Source organism: Pteropus medius, unplaced genomic scaffold (genome assembly GCF_902729225.1).
Source record: "Pteropus medius unplaced genomic scaffold, Ma_sr-lr_union100, whole genome shotgun sequence".
NCBI lineage: Eukaryota > Metazoa > Chordata > Mammalia > Chiroptera > Pteropodidae > Pteropus > Pteropus medius.
This window is the reverse complement of record NW_024350325.1, coordinates 4,523,953-4,536,200: the sequence shown is the minus strand read 5'-3', so window position 1 is coordinate 4,536,200 and position 12,248 is coordinate 4,523,953.

The window sequence follows — 12,248 nt, the reverse complement described above, 5'->3', positions numbered from 1 at the left end:
GTGAGAAATATGTCAGATATAAGCCATCTGAATGGATGGCTCAAAGAGCATTATTTTCGCTAATGTAGTTAATAAGTTAATCAAAAGTAAGGTTGAGAATATCTGATCAGGAGTAGCTTAGACTGTAATGGAAATAAAATCTCTATTCTGTCCAATCTGAGATATTTAGGAAAAAAATTGTAAAGGGACCCTAAGAAACCAAGCTTCTCATATTATGACAGGTTATTATCCCTATGTGACAGCCCTGCAGATCAGCTCCAAATAGTTATAAATACACGCCTTTAAGTAATAATGTGTCTATTGCTGTGGTACTGGCTTTTTAAAGGAATATAGATATTTTACAGATGAAATTATGTACATTATATATAGAAAATCTCTAGGATTTTACTCTTAACATGAGCTTTCTAAATTACAAAGTGGACATTCTCTCCCAGTTTACTGCTATTTGAGTAGTAGGCATTCTTTCAGAAAATTACACTAGGCAATAAATTATTATTGAATCATTTTTTCAGAAGTACATTTTCTTATTTATGCTTTAGTCCTTACCCTCTTTTAACCATGTAGTGAACCATTTGTTAACACTCTAAATATAGCACAACTGATAGAAATGGCAATGAATATTAAAAATATTTATATGATATGCAAACAGCTCCAAATAGCAAATAATTCCTTTAAAAATCTTCTTATTTTTTATTATAAAATGTCCATGCATAATTAAATTGGGTCACAGTATTTTTAGGTTAGAGGACAGCTCAATTTCTCTCCCAGCTGGCTCTGTTTTTAGTGATATGGCTCCTTTTGTGTTTTTGTCAGATATTACGCATTCTATCGTGTGCATATAATTTTTTCATTCCCTACCTTTCATTTAGTCCTTCGCTCCCTTATCAGTGCCACGCTCTTATATTCTCTTCATCTGGCCTTACCACCTCTCAATTCTGCTTCCATACTTTTCTAATAATGCTTCACTGATCCTGATTAAATAAATTAATACATATGTACATACATACACATATACATACAAATAAGATCTTGTAGATTTAAAAAAAATCTATAGTTTTGTTTGAGATTGTCATTTTTGAAAAAGCTATATTTAAGAATATATAAATTATGAGAAAATTTTATGTAACTATAATTGAGTTTTCTTTCATAAGACTATTCAGATGTTTTCTATCAAAATCTTATATAATATTTAATCCCAACACTGTCAAATATATCTTAACTTCAGGCTATATATTCCTCATTATTTAAAATAGATTTATTGATTAATTTAAGTGGTTTAACACCTACTGTTATCGAAGACTTTTTCTTTTAAAGTGGCACTAACTTTTAGATTAAAAAAGAAAGCCTATTCTTTTTCAATGTACCAAATGTTACAGTCACTACAAAGCTAATGTTAGAAATCTGGAGTTAAGGTTTATAAATCTCGTCTTGTGATGTAATAGATAGGGACTTCTATAAAGACTCCATTATCCCCTGAGAAAATAAATTGACATGCAGGCCCATTACCCATGTTTTGGTCAACCTCACAAAACTGTTATCTCTTTCATTTCAACCAGATAGTAATAAAACTTTCAAAGGATAGTTTTGTTGATTTTCCCAATTCTCTCAAACTTTGCAATATTAAATCACTGTCTCATTTGCATATGAATACCTTGTAACAGTATTTCTTTTTAAAGACACTGTGGTAGCTCTCAGCCCTGGGAATTAATCCAAATAACAGCCTCTGAAGATGGCCTTCTTTGATATCTAATCAAAAGCATCAATGCCATGACAGCAGCCCTGCTGGGAATTCTGTCAGATTGCATTTATCTGAACACATTGGATAAGTGAGCTAATAGATAAGTGATTTCAAATATCATTTTCTGTTTTTTCATTGGGTTGCCACGATGATTTTGTAATGGGAATATAAACCGATTAATAAGTGTGTACACTGAATGTATGAGGTGATTTCATTGTACCCTTATTGGTTATCGTGAGTGATCTTCTCAAAGGACTATTTGAAATTATATTTTATAGCTTTAAAACCAGTATTGTCCAAAAAAGATCTCCATTCACCCAAATCGCACTTACTGATACCATTCTCTTTCTCTCTCAGATCTTTCCAATTTCTTCTAGTAAATGACAACAAATGACATTTATTTTAGACTCAGATGGTATACAGCATTTGGGCACAGGACTTTTAACTCATTCTGGAGAATGCCTCATCTGAACCTCAAAGGTTACAAAATGTGGCACAGAACAAATTATTCTCCCCACTACCAAGAAGATACTTTGAGTAGTCACTGAACACACACGGGCAACAGCACTGGGCAGAAAGATAATTATATTCATTCTGTTGTTGAAATATAATATAAGAGCATAAACAACCAATGAACAAATCTTTCTATATATAATAATGTGGAAATAGATGCTACAGAAAATTAAGTGCTCAAAAATTTAAAGAAGATATCATGCGGGAATAATTCAGAAAGCTTCACTAAAGCCCATTTCAATAGGTTGTTGGGCCCTAAAGAATAGGTAGATTGCAGGATCAACGAATGAGAAATTTTATACAAATATAGACACTGACTAATCTAACCCTTTCGGTTTCTTCATCTTTTTATTTGGAGATTGAATGAAAATAACTCTAAATTCCCTCCTAGCTCTAACATTTTATGGATGCACTCAACCAAAATCCCTGCAATCTGCAATGGGTGTGGAGAAAAAAAAATCCAGTTCTTTCAAGTGAGGAACTCAGGAAAGGCTCAATGAAAATTGTGGCATGTTGAATAGGATCTTAAAGTATAAAAAAAAAATTCACAAATGTGAAATGTAAAACAAAGACATTCAAGATTTAGAAATGGTAAAACTTTGATAAATAAGATTATTCTTCGTTTTCCCTCCCTTCTGAAAAATCATCTTCTAGTCATATGCATTAGAAAATGGATTCAAATATCTTCCTGGGAACTGAAATATTTGGCATTGTGTTGGCCATCTTTCTGGATTGGAAAGTCCTGGATAGAAAAAGATAAGCACAAATAATTGAGAGTTAAAGATACATATATTTTTAATGGCCTAACATCATGACCAAGAAGACAAAGAACAAAACGTGATGAGAATAACAATGAGTGCCTAGTGTGTACCTCTCTTCCTGTTAGATGATCCATTTGTATTATCTAATTTAACAATCACGGCCAATTACAAATACCTTCCAGGTTTTCTATCTTGATTCCTTGTACTACTAAAAATTCAAACTCCTACAAACAAGCTTCGTTATTAATATAAATTCCTGGTTGTTAAATATTTTACCTGAACAGATTTTCACAGGATTCAAGTGGCCTGGATCCTGTGAACTAAATTTGTCTGCTAAAGACAGGAAGAACCAAAATGCACAGATATGAAATATTGCTCCTAGCGTTATGCTATACAAAATACTGTTATTATTTGGAAATTTAGAGCTTTCAATGCGAGTATTGAGTCAATATCTATAGCTACAATGTGATTAAACTGACCCAAAAATGTTATCCCTAAAAATCTACTTGTAGATATTTGTCACCCAATAGCACTCTGGTTTTGCTCTGTAACCAGAAAATCCCATTTTGTGAAGCTTTCAGGCTCGTCTGCTATTATAAAGGGCTCATAGCCTTGACACTGATATCATTTTTCATACTAACTTCTCATTTTGAGGTTTTTCTAATTTTATGTAGCATCCTAAGATTTTTCAAGAACATTCTTCAAAATAAACTAGCCAATATTACCACTCTTTAGCTCCCTTTCCTTGGCAAATATAAAGACATAAATTTTATAAAGATTTATGCCTTATATTCTTATTTATCATATCAAGGCCTTCTTTTTCCAAGTAGATTATTAGTATATTTCATGACTTTTGCATTGGATCTTCTATGTAATATTTCTTTGGGAAAACATGGTACTTGGTAATTTCTGACTTAATGATAAATACAGCTGTAAAATCTTAGATCAGATGAGATATACAATTTGTGTAGTCCAGTCATCCTCATTTTAAAGTTGAAGAAATGGGGCAGGCTCAGAAAGGTTAAGATAATTTGATCAAGACTTGTCAGCTGGCTGATGACAATAACTTTGGTGTCTTACCTATCTCGTGCTTTTCACATTTCTTATCTCATCCCTTTAATAAATATTTACTGAGTACCTTCTAAGTTATAAGAATTATACAAGAAAAAAAGGTGAACAAGCACCTATTCTCATTATTTCTGCCTAAAGAGTAGAAATAGAAAATAAATAGAAACTATAATGCAATAAGCATAACATTATAATAAGTACACGGGAGCGACATCTATCCTAGGCTCAGAGGATCAAATGAAGCTTTTTGGTAGAAAACACGTGTCATGTGAGAACCAAAGAGTAAGTTAACAACATGATGGGCAGGGTGCAGAAGTCAGTCCACAAAAAAGAAAGGGGGTGAATTGGAGAAGGAAAAGAAAAAGAAGAGACATAGCAGGTAGGTGGGGCAGATTGTGGATGATTTTGAAGCCTCACTGGTAAGATGACAATTTCTACTCTGAAATCCATTCTCAGGTTTTAAGTAGGAAGGAGACTTCTTCAAATTTGTCTCTTAGTATGATAAGTCTGGCTGTAATGGAGAGAATAAATGGGGTGGAGGAGGGCTAAGATATAAGACCAGGAAACTAGTTATAACTATTATAATAATCCATGCAACCGACAGTGATAGTTTTGATTTCAATTTGAAAAGGAGTGAAGCTGTGCTAATATTTTGAAAGTATGCCTTTACTGCATCTATATTACCAGAACAGAAAGAAAAAGATTGTGTTTATCTTTGAGAAGTAAATAAAACTTGTCAAGGAATAATTTCGTACTGTGGGAGTTGAGACTATGAACCTTAATTATTGAAATGGTCTATAGCAACCCACCGATGGGCAGAACTGTTTTAGTTCTGAAGGCATCAGTCCTGAACTCGATAGATCATGTCTGCAATACCAGAACAGCTTTTCTAGTCATGAATAGACATGGCTTAATTCAAAATTTAAAACGAAGTACTTTAAAATAGCATTTTAGAAACCCAAAATACTGAAATAGTCTATTTACTTGAAGAGTTCCTCTTAAATTGCAAAAGCAAGTGCCAAAATATCAGCCTAGCTCTTTATTCCTCTGCCAATTCTGACTACTTTTGTGGTTGTACAGTTTCCTGTGCCAACCTAATTTTTAAAATTATTATGAGATCTGAACACTGGAAATGCCAAAGAGAAAAAATAAGATCAAATAATGTGAATGCATTTTAGTTCGAATTTGTCTATTACTTAGTCAAGAAAATGAAATTATGATCTTTGAAGAAGAAGAGGAGGCAGAAGGAGGGGGAAGAGAGAGGGGAGAGGATGGGTGGAGAGGGAGAAGAATGCATTTACATAAAAGGAATCCATAAATTTTGTTCTAAAAGAAATTAGTACAAAAATTTATTTCATGCCATAATATATTCTGGGAATGAATTCTTAAAAAAAAAAAAAAAAAAAAAAGAAGAAGAAAAAGAAAAAAAAAACAAGATGGGTTTGAAAATAGAGAAAATATTTAAGTATTACACATAGCAATATTTGCTTTAAGAAAGCACATTCAAACTTGATATTTTGTGAAAACTTTGAAACATGATTACAATGTTAAACTAAGAAGAATCTGCAAAGATTTATATTCATTCTATAGATGGTGATCTTTTCTTTTAACATCTTTCTGATTCGACAAGCACTTTTTTCCTAACTCACTACTTCTTTCAAAGTTCCCATCAATAAAATAAAGGAGGTGATCCAGTTACAAAAGAAAAGCAACATTTTACTTTAGACTGAATAGGAAAGAATATCTGCATATTATTGCTATGTTTTCACCTTAAGATTTTCCAACAATTGCTATCTTGACACCTTTTCACACTCATCTTCCTTCATCTATACGGGATGTGGTCACTCTGACCTGACCTCTGGGTGCCAAGCAAACTCAGCATGTTCAGGCCATCTTATGGTTGCTTTTGCTTATGCTATTTTTCTGGGTAAAATGGTGCCTGCCACCTTGAAAAGTCTTCGTCATCATCAAACATCTAGATTAAAAAGCAGCTCCTTTTTACAAACTTACCTAATCTCTTCAAGAAGAATTACTCTCTTCTTTATGCTTCCATCAACTTTTCTACACTATTTTTGCTTTATAAGTTTCATAAATAGATAAATACAAAACATTTTAATTTGTTATATTTTTATAATCTCTATAGACTATTAGAGGATCTCAATAGTCTATAGAGATATTAGATGGAGATTAGTCTATAGACTATTAGATGGAGATTAGAAGTATAGTATAAACATATAGAATCTCACACATATAAACTCATATTTAATTCATAATAATAATTAATCATTACCATAATGTGTCATATTCACAGTACTTGTACTATAATCTAATTAAAAATGCATGATGATTGAATAAAGTAGATAAATTAACATAGCGTTATCAAAATATCTTAAAATTTTACATAGCTAACAGCTGAAAGTATCAAATTGATAGGATTTTTTATGTGCATAGATCTGATAATATGTAGGAATAATTTCCAAGTAGATTTATTTATTTATTTGTTTGTTTGTTTGTTTATTAAAACCTACCCCTCTTCTGTTATTCCATAGAGAAAAAATAATTTACTAATAGGATACTGTGCAAGGCAAAGCACTGGGAATGCAAACAGGAATAAGACTATACTCCCTGCCCTCAAAGAGTTCTTGATGCAATGAGTAGACAAGACAAAAACAGATAGATGCAATATAAAGAAATTGAGGTTAAAATGGAAGTAAGTATAGGATATAGTGGGGGTGTAAAGATAACAGTGATAAACTACATGGGGAAGTCAGAAAAAATGCCCAGTGTTGTGTGGAAGTTCACCAGGAAAATGAGATGAGAACTTCACAGAAAGACGGAATGCTGTGTACAAAGGTATAAGATACTAGAAGATCATGGCTCAGTCACGAACCTGCCTACAGTTAGGGATGATTGAAGCATACAGCAAAAATGAGAGGAAATTAGGAGATGATGTCAGAGAAGCAGACAGAAGTCAGATCTCTAAAGGGCTCCTATTCTAGGAAAGCTATCTGGACTTATCTTATGGGAAGAGTGGGGACTGAAACAGGAAAAAGAGACCAGAGGGTGAGCTGTGATCAGGGACTAAGGGAGAGAACTCTTCGACATTTCTTAGCTATCTCATACATATCTCTAGACACATTCTAATTCTATGCATAATTCATAATTCTATGCATCGTCATTTTAAAGACTGATTGGAATACATAGGATTAAAGGGATAACACTCCATTTTAAGACTTACTTTTTAAAATTTAAATCAGCACATATGCTGAATATTGGTCATAAATGAGATACCATTTTAAGAAGTATAGTTGTCAAAGTATACTGTACAAAGTACAACCACTATCCTCTAAGACTTCTTACACCTGACACTAATGTGGAAAGAAGAAATATATATGTAAATATATATATATGTATATGTATATATATATTTAATTTGCTATATATAACCAAAATAAGGCATACGAAGATAGGTGTTATTAGCACAGTTACAACTAAGTGATATGAGATAGCATTCAGCAGAGAAATCTTGTTAAGTACCACTCTGAATACACATTTGAAATTTGAATAAATAACCCAGGGCTTACTAGACTAGATAGATATGGAGAGCTGTTCTGAAGCGATCACTATATTTGAATTCATCCTTGGGAATTGTGTTATATGGGGTCAGGACAATGATATGTTTTCTTCCTGTACATAAAATTTTCACAAATATGAATTAATAAAATAAAACAGGCTTTTTTCTATCATATAATATTTATATTTATATATTATCTGCCTTTCTTGAATATTTAAATAAATTTAAGATAACTTAAGGAAAGTAAATGGTAAACCACATGCAATTCATTTATAAAAGTCTCACATATTTCATATAGAAACTATATTCAACATTTAAAAAAATAATTCAATATTCAACATTAATGTTATCAGAGGAGAAATAGAAATTTAAAAATAGAGAAACCCAAAAGAATCTAACTTTTACATTTTCAATTTTGACATGTAATTTTTCAAACCTTACAATACTTTAATATAGCTATTTATATTCTATTTCCTTCCTAAATTTAACTATATTTTTCCCACATGAGATTCAGGATGCTGACCTATAAAACAAAAAGAAATTCCTAGGTATATAGTATGGAAATGATAGAGGTTTGTGATGCAGTATGCCATTATTCAGGCTGAAAATAAATTGATTTTCTTTAAAAAGGAATCTTTTTTTTTAGTGATATTAGGTGCCAGGTTCTGCATGCTTGCTTCCCCCTATTCCACATGAGTTGAACTAAGTTCCAGAGTTTGGATTCCATCTCATCCACTGGTGGAAGAATAGTTATTTTCAATAATCTCCAACTACCTCTAATTTAATTCAGCTCTGCTGATGCCTTGGTGACTCCAAATGGAAACGCCTGCTTATTCCAGAAGCCAGGAGCCTCTTAATATAGTTTGAGACTTGGAGGCCCAGCTTACTCTCAACACCCTAACTCTGAGGAATGAAAATTTGCCTCTTAACTCCAGCCCATGCATGAGACCCTGCTACTGGATGCATATCCCTTACAGCAGGGGTCTTCAAAACCCAACCAGGGCAGAGGACCAGTAGTGTTCTGTGGCCTGTTAGGAACCTGGCCACACAGCAGGAGGTGAGCGGCGGGAGAGGGAGAGAAGCTTCATCTGCACTAGCATCGCCACCTCAGCTCTACCTCAGATCATCAGGCATTAGATTCTCATAGGAGCACCGGTCCCTGTGCCAAAAAGGTTGGGGACCACTGCCTTACAGAGATGTTTTTTTCAGGCCTGCTTGACTGAATCGCAACATGCCATCCACTCTGGGGCTCCCCATCGCTACACTCTGGCTGTCTACCCAGACACTCTCATTAATTCTTGAAGCTCTGAAACCAACTGATCTTCCATGCTGCCTCTTACTGACAGTGCCTTTGTTGAATTTTACTTGAGTCCTGTGATCCTGAAAAACTGTGAAAGTTAAAAAAAAATCCTCCCACTCTTCATGTTCTGAGAGAAATGTCTCCCTGCAAAGAAACATCCTTCCTCATATAGTTATAATAAGACTCATGGGTGCTCTTTTTTGCCTGTGACAAGGCCAGACAACTTATCCTCCAAACTTCCATTCTTTGCCTTATAAATGACTAGCTGATCGATCAGTACAAAGTGCTTGTTAACCAAACTTTCACTAACATTTTCTCCTTCCCCTAGACTCCTGCACTTTGGCACCATCCTTCGTCTAAGCTAGCGTACGACCCTTCCTTTGCAGCCCCTCTGGAGAGTAGGCTTGATCTCAGATACTAAGTATTTTAGGCTTTACGGAACATAAAGTCTTTGTTGCAACTATTCAGTCTGGCCCTTGGAGTATGAAAGCAGCCCTAAACACCATGTAAGTAAATAAGGATGGTTACGTTCCAATAAAACTTTATTAACAAACCTCACTTTTTCAAGCCTTGCTTACTCCTCTCGATAAAAGAAACCTCTTTTGGTCTAATCCTTAAGACACTTTCAGATTTCATGGTGGAGTGATCTCCCTACGGCAGTAGTCCCTTTCTCCTCTCTGGCAATAATCCCTTTGAATAAAGTCTCTCCTTAGTTAAATCTGAACTTTTTTAATTCGACATAATCCAGCGAGTTTCTGCCTGAATGACTCAAATGGCTTGACTCTCTCCTTTTGCCTAGAGTAGTTTGTGTCTCCCCCTCCCAATAACGGCACCGATTTGGACATACACTCACACCACACCCACATACGGCTCCTTACATTCTTATAATCTCTTTCAAAGTTTACAAGAGAGGTTTTGCATTACACTGGCTTTCTTATTTTAAAATTCTATGCAATTCATATTTTTAGTAGTCAAAACCTAGAAAGCAATATCTAAATTGTATTACCTAATATTCTTCCAAGATGTTCAAATTTTATTGTTACCAAATGTCTTCTCATCTCATATAACCAGAATGGAAGGCTTAGGGAATTTAAGGAATTTGTCAGAAACTCATGAATAAGGAAAGAAATAGTCTTATTTAAAAAAAATATTTCTTATTACTTGAGAATGGTGCTTGATCACAAGCCACGCATAGGGATATCATTTAAAGTTGTAAAAGCATAAAGGTCACAATATTCAGTGTAGGTAAATTCAGAGATATGTTTTGTTATTGTCATTTGTTGTTTGTTGTTTTGTTTTGTTTTTGCTTTTTTTTTAAAAAAAATCACAATTCTTCCTTCAATGTCTTTGTAAAAACACATAGATTTACTGTCACTCCCTGTGCAGGAAGATGATATGCTCCAAAGTGGAATGGAAAAGAACCCGGGGACAGTGAGTGCTCCTCTGTGCATGTCCTCTGTGTCCACAGACAGCCACGATGGGGACCTGCTTTTGAAGTCAGGTAAATATTCTCCCACATATGCGTATATGCATACATATTCATATATTTCATAATCTCAGTATTTTAAAAATGACGCTAGTGACACATCCTGTATGACTCAGTAGGACAAATAGTATGAGTTGTACTTTCCTCTCTTCATCATATGAGATATCATATTTTGGTTGATTTTGGTGTTATCTGAAATGATATTCGAAACCTTTACCAGGAGGTTTTGGCAACTTCTAAAAGAATGTGTCAGATCTATTCCTACCCTTTGTTCTTACTACTTCTAAAGGAGAGCTGAGAACAGAAAGCCTGCTCAGCATGGCTGTCCTGTGTGGTGGGGAAGTGGCCACACAGTGTTTCATCATCATAAGGGCTACAATTTTGAGTAAGTTGCTTGAGTGGAAGGACGGCTGGAAACAAGAATCTGGAGGCTCAGCACTTTGCTGGAAGCTGTACATACCTAGAGTGCTCCAATTTGACCAAGGGAGGATATGATGAAGGCACTTAAAAACCCACGCAAATAGGAAAGATTAATAAACACATAATTACCAAGAGTGTTGTAATTGTGTAGCAAATAAAAAAAGGAAATGGTCTGTATTAACAGTAAACATGAGCTATGGTAAACTAAACTGCACTAAGCTAAACAGGTTTCGAAAATGTTCATGTCAGCAGGTTGAGAGTCACCTTTTAAAAGAAATATTTATCTTCAGTTAAGTTATATCACTGGTTACTTTTTTCAATCTCTTTCAATGTGTGTGATTTTAAGAATAAATAATATAATGTGGTTATGATGACTCTGATGAAAATATTTTCCACCACCATCAAATATTATAAATAATTGTAAAATTATATGCAGTGATTATATTCCAAAATTATGCATGCTGCCTAAAATTACTTTTCTTATGGTTTCTGAATATTCATCATCTGGGTCTACAGAATAGGACTGGTTGATAAAATTGTTACTAAATCTAGCGAGTTGAAGATACTATTTATTAGTTAATATTTCTTAACACATTCTATTTTACAATCATTTATTGAGCATTTGCTATGCGCCAACCACTGTAGAGGATGTGGGATTTACAAAATGAATGAACTGAGCAGCTTGCTGTTTCGTAAGGAAATTACCAATTCTTTATCAGAATGTGATCGATAAGAAAACTAAAAAAGCTTTATGATTTATATCCAAATATTTGAAAATTTGTTAATAAGTAATAGTGACACGTTAGGTTATTACCTAATGGCTTAAAAAAGTAAGTTTCAAATATATCTTATGTATACAACCAGATAACATTTTACTTATATATCTAAATAAAGTGAAATCAAAAAGTCTAGGGTTTTTGTTTTTTTTTTAATTTTTAACCAAAGGAAACTCTGATTCTGGGAGACTGGCAAATATTTATATAAGCATTGCACTCTCTTTAATTTTTATTGGCTAGCTGAATAAACACAAGACACTTTCTTTAACTGAAAGCAAATTTTTCATCAATAAATGGCTTCTCCCTAGTTAAAGAACAGATACTAAACCCTCTAATTGGAAGCAGCTCTATTTACCATACATGTCACCAAAGGCCAAACTCCTGCTTATCCCTCAAAGCAGCCATGAAACTGGCATAGTGAAAGGCAAAAAATAAATATAGTTTTAGAGGGAGCGAAATACATTTCTCAACCTGAAAGAGCTGCTAGCTCTTTGTCTTTTCCATTTTTAATTGTTCCTATTTTATGACAAGACATTAACTAATATCTGTTTATAAAAGGAATGCCTTGATGTTAATTACTAAGCAAGTCTTTTTATTTATAATAGAGCTAAG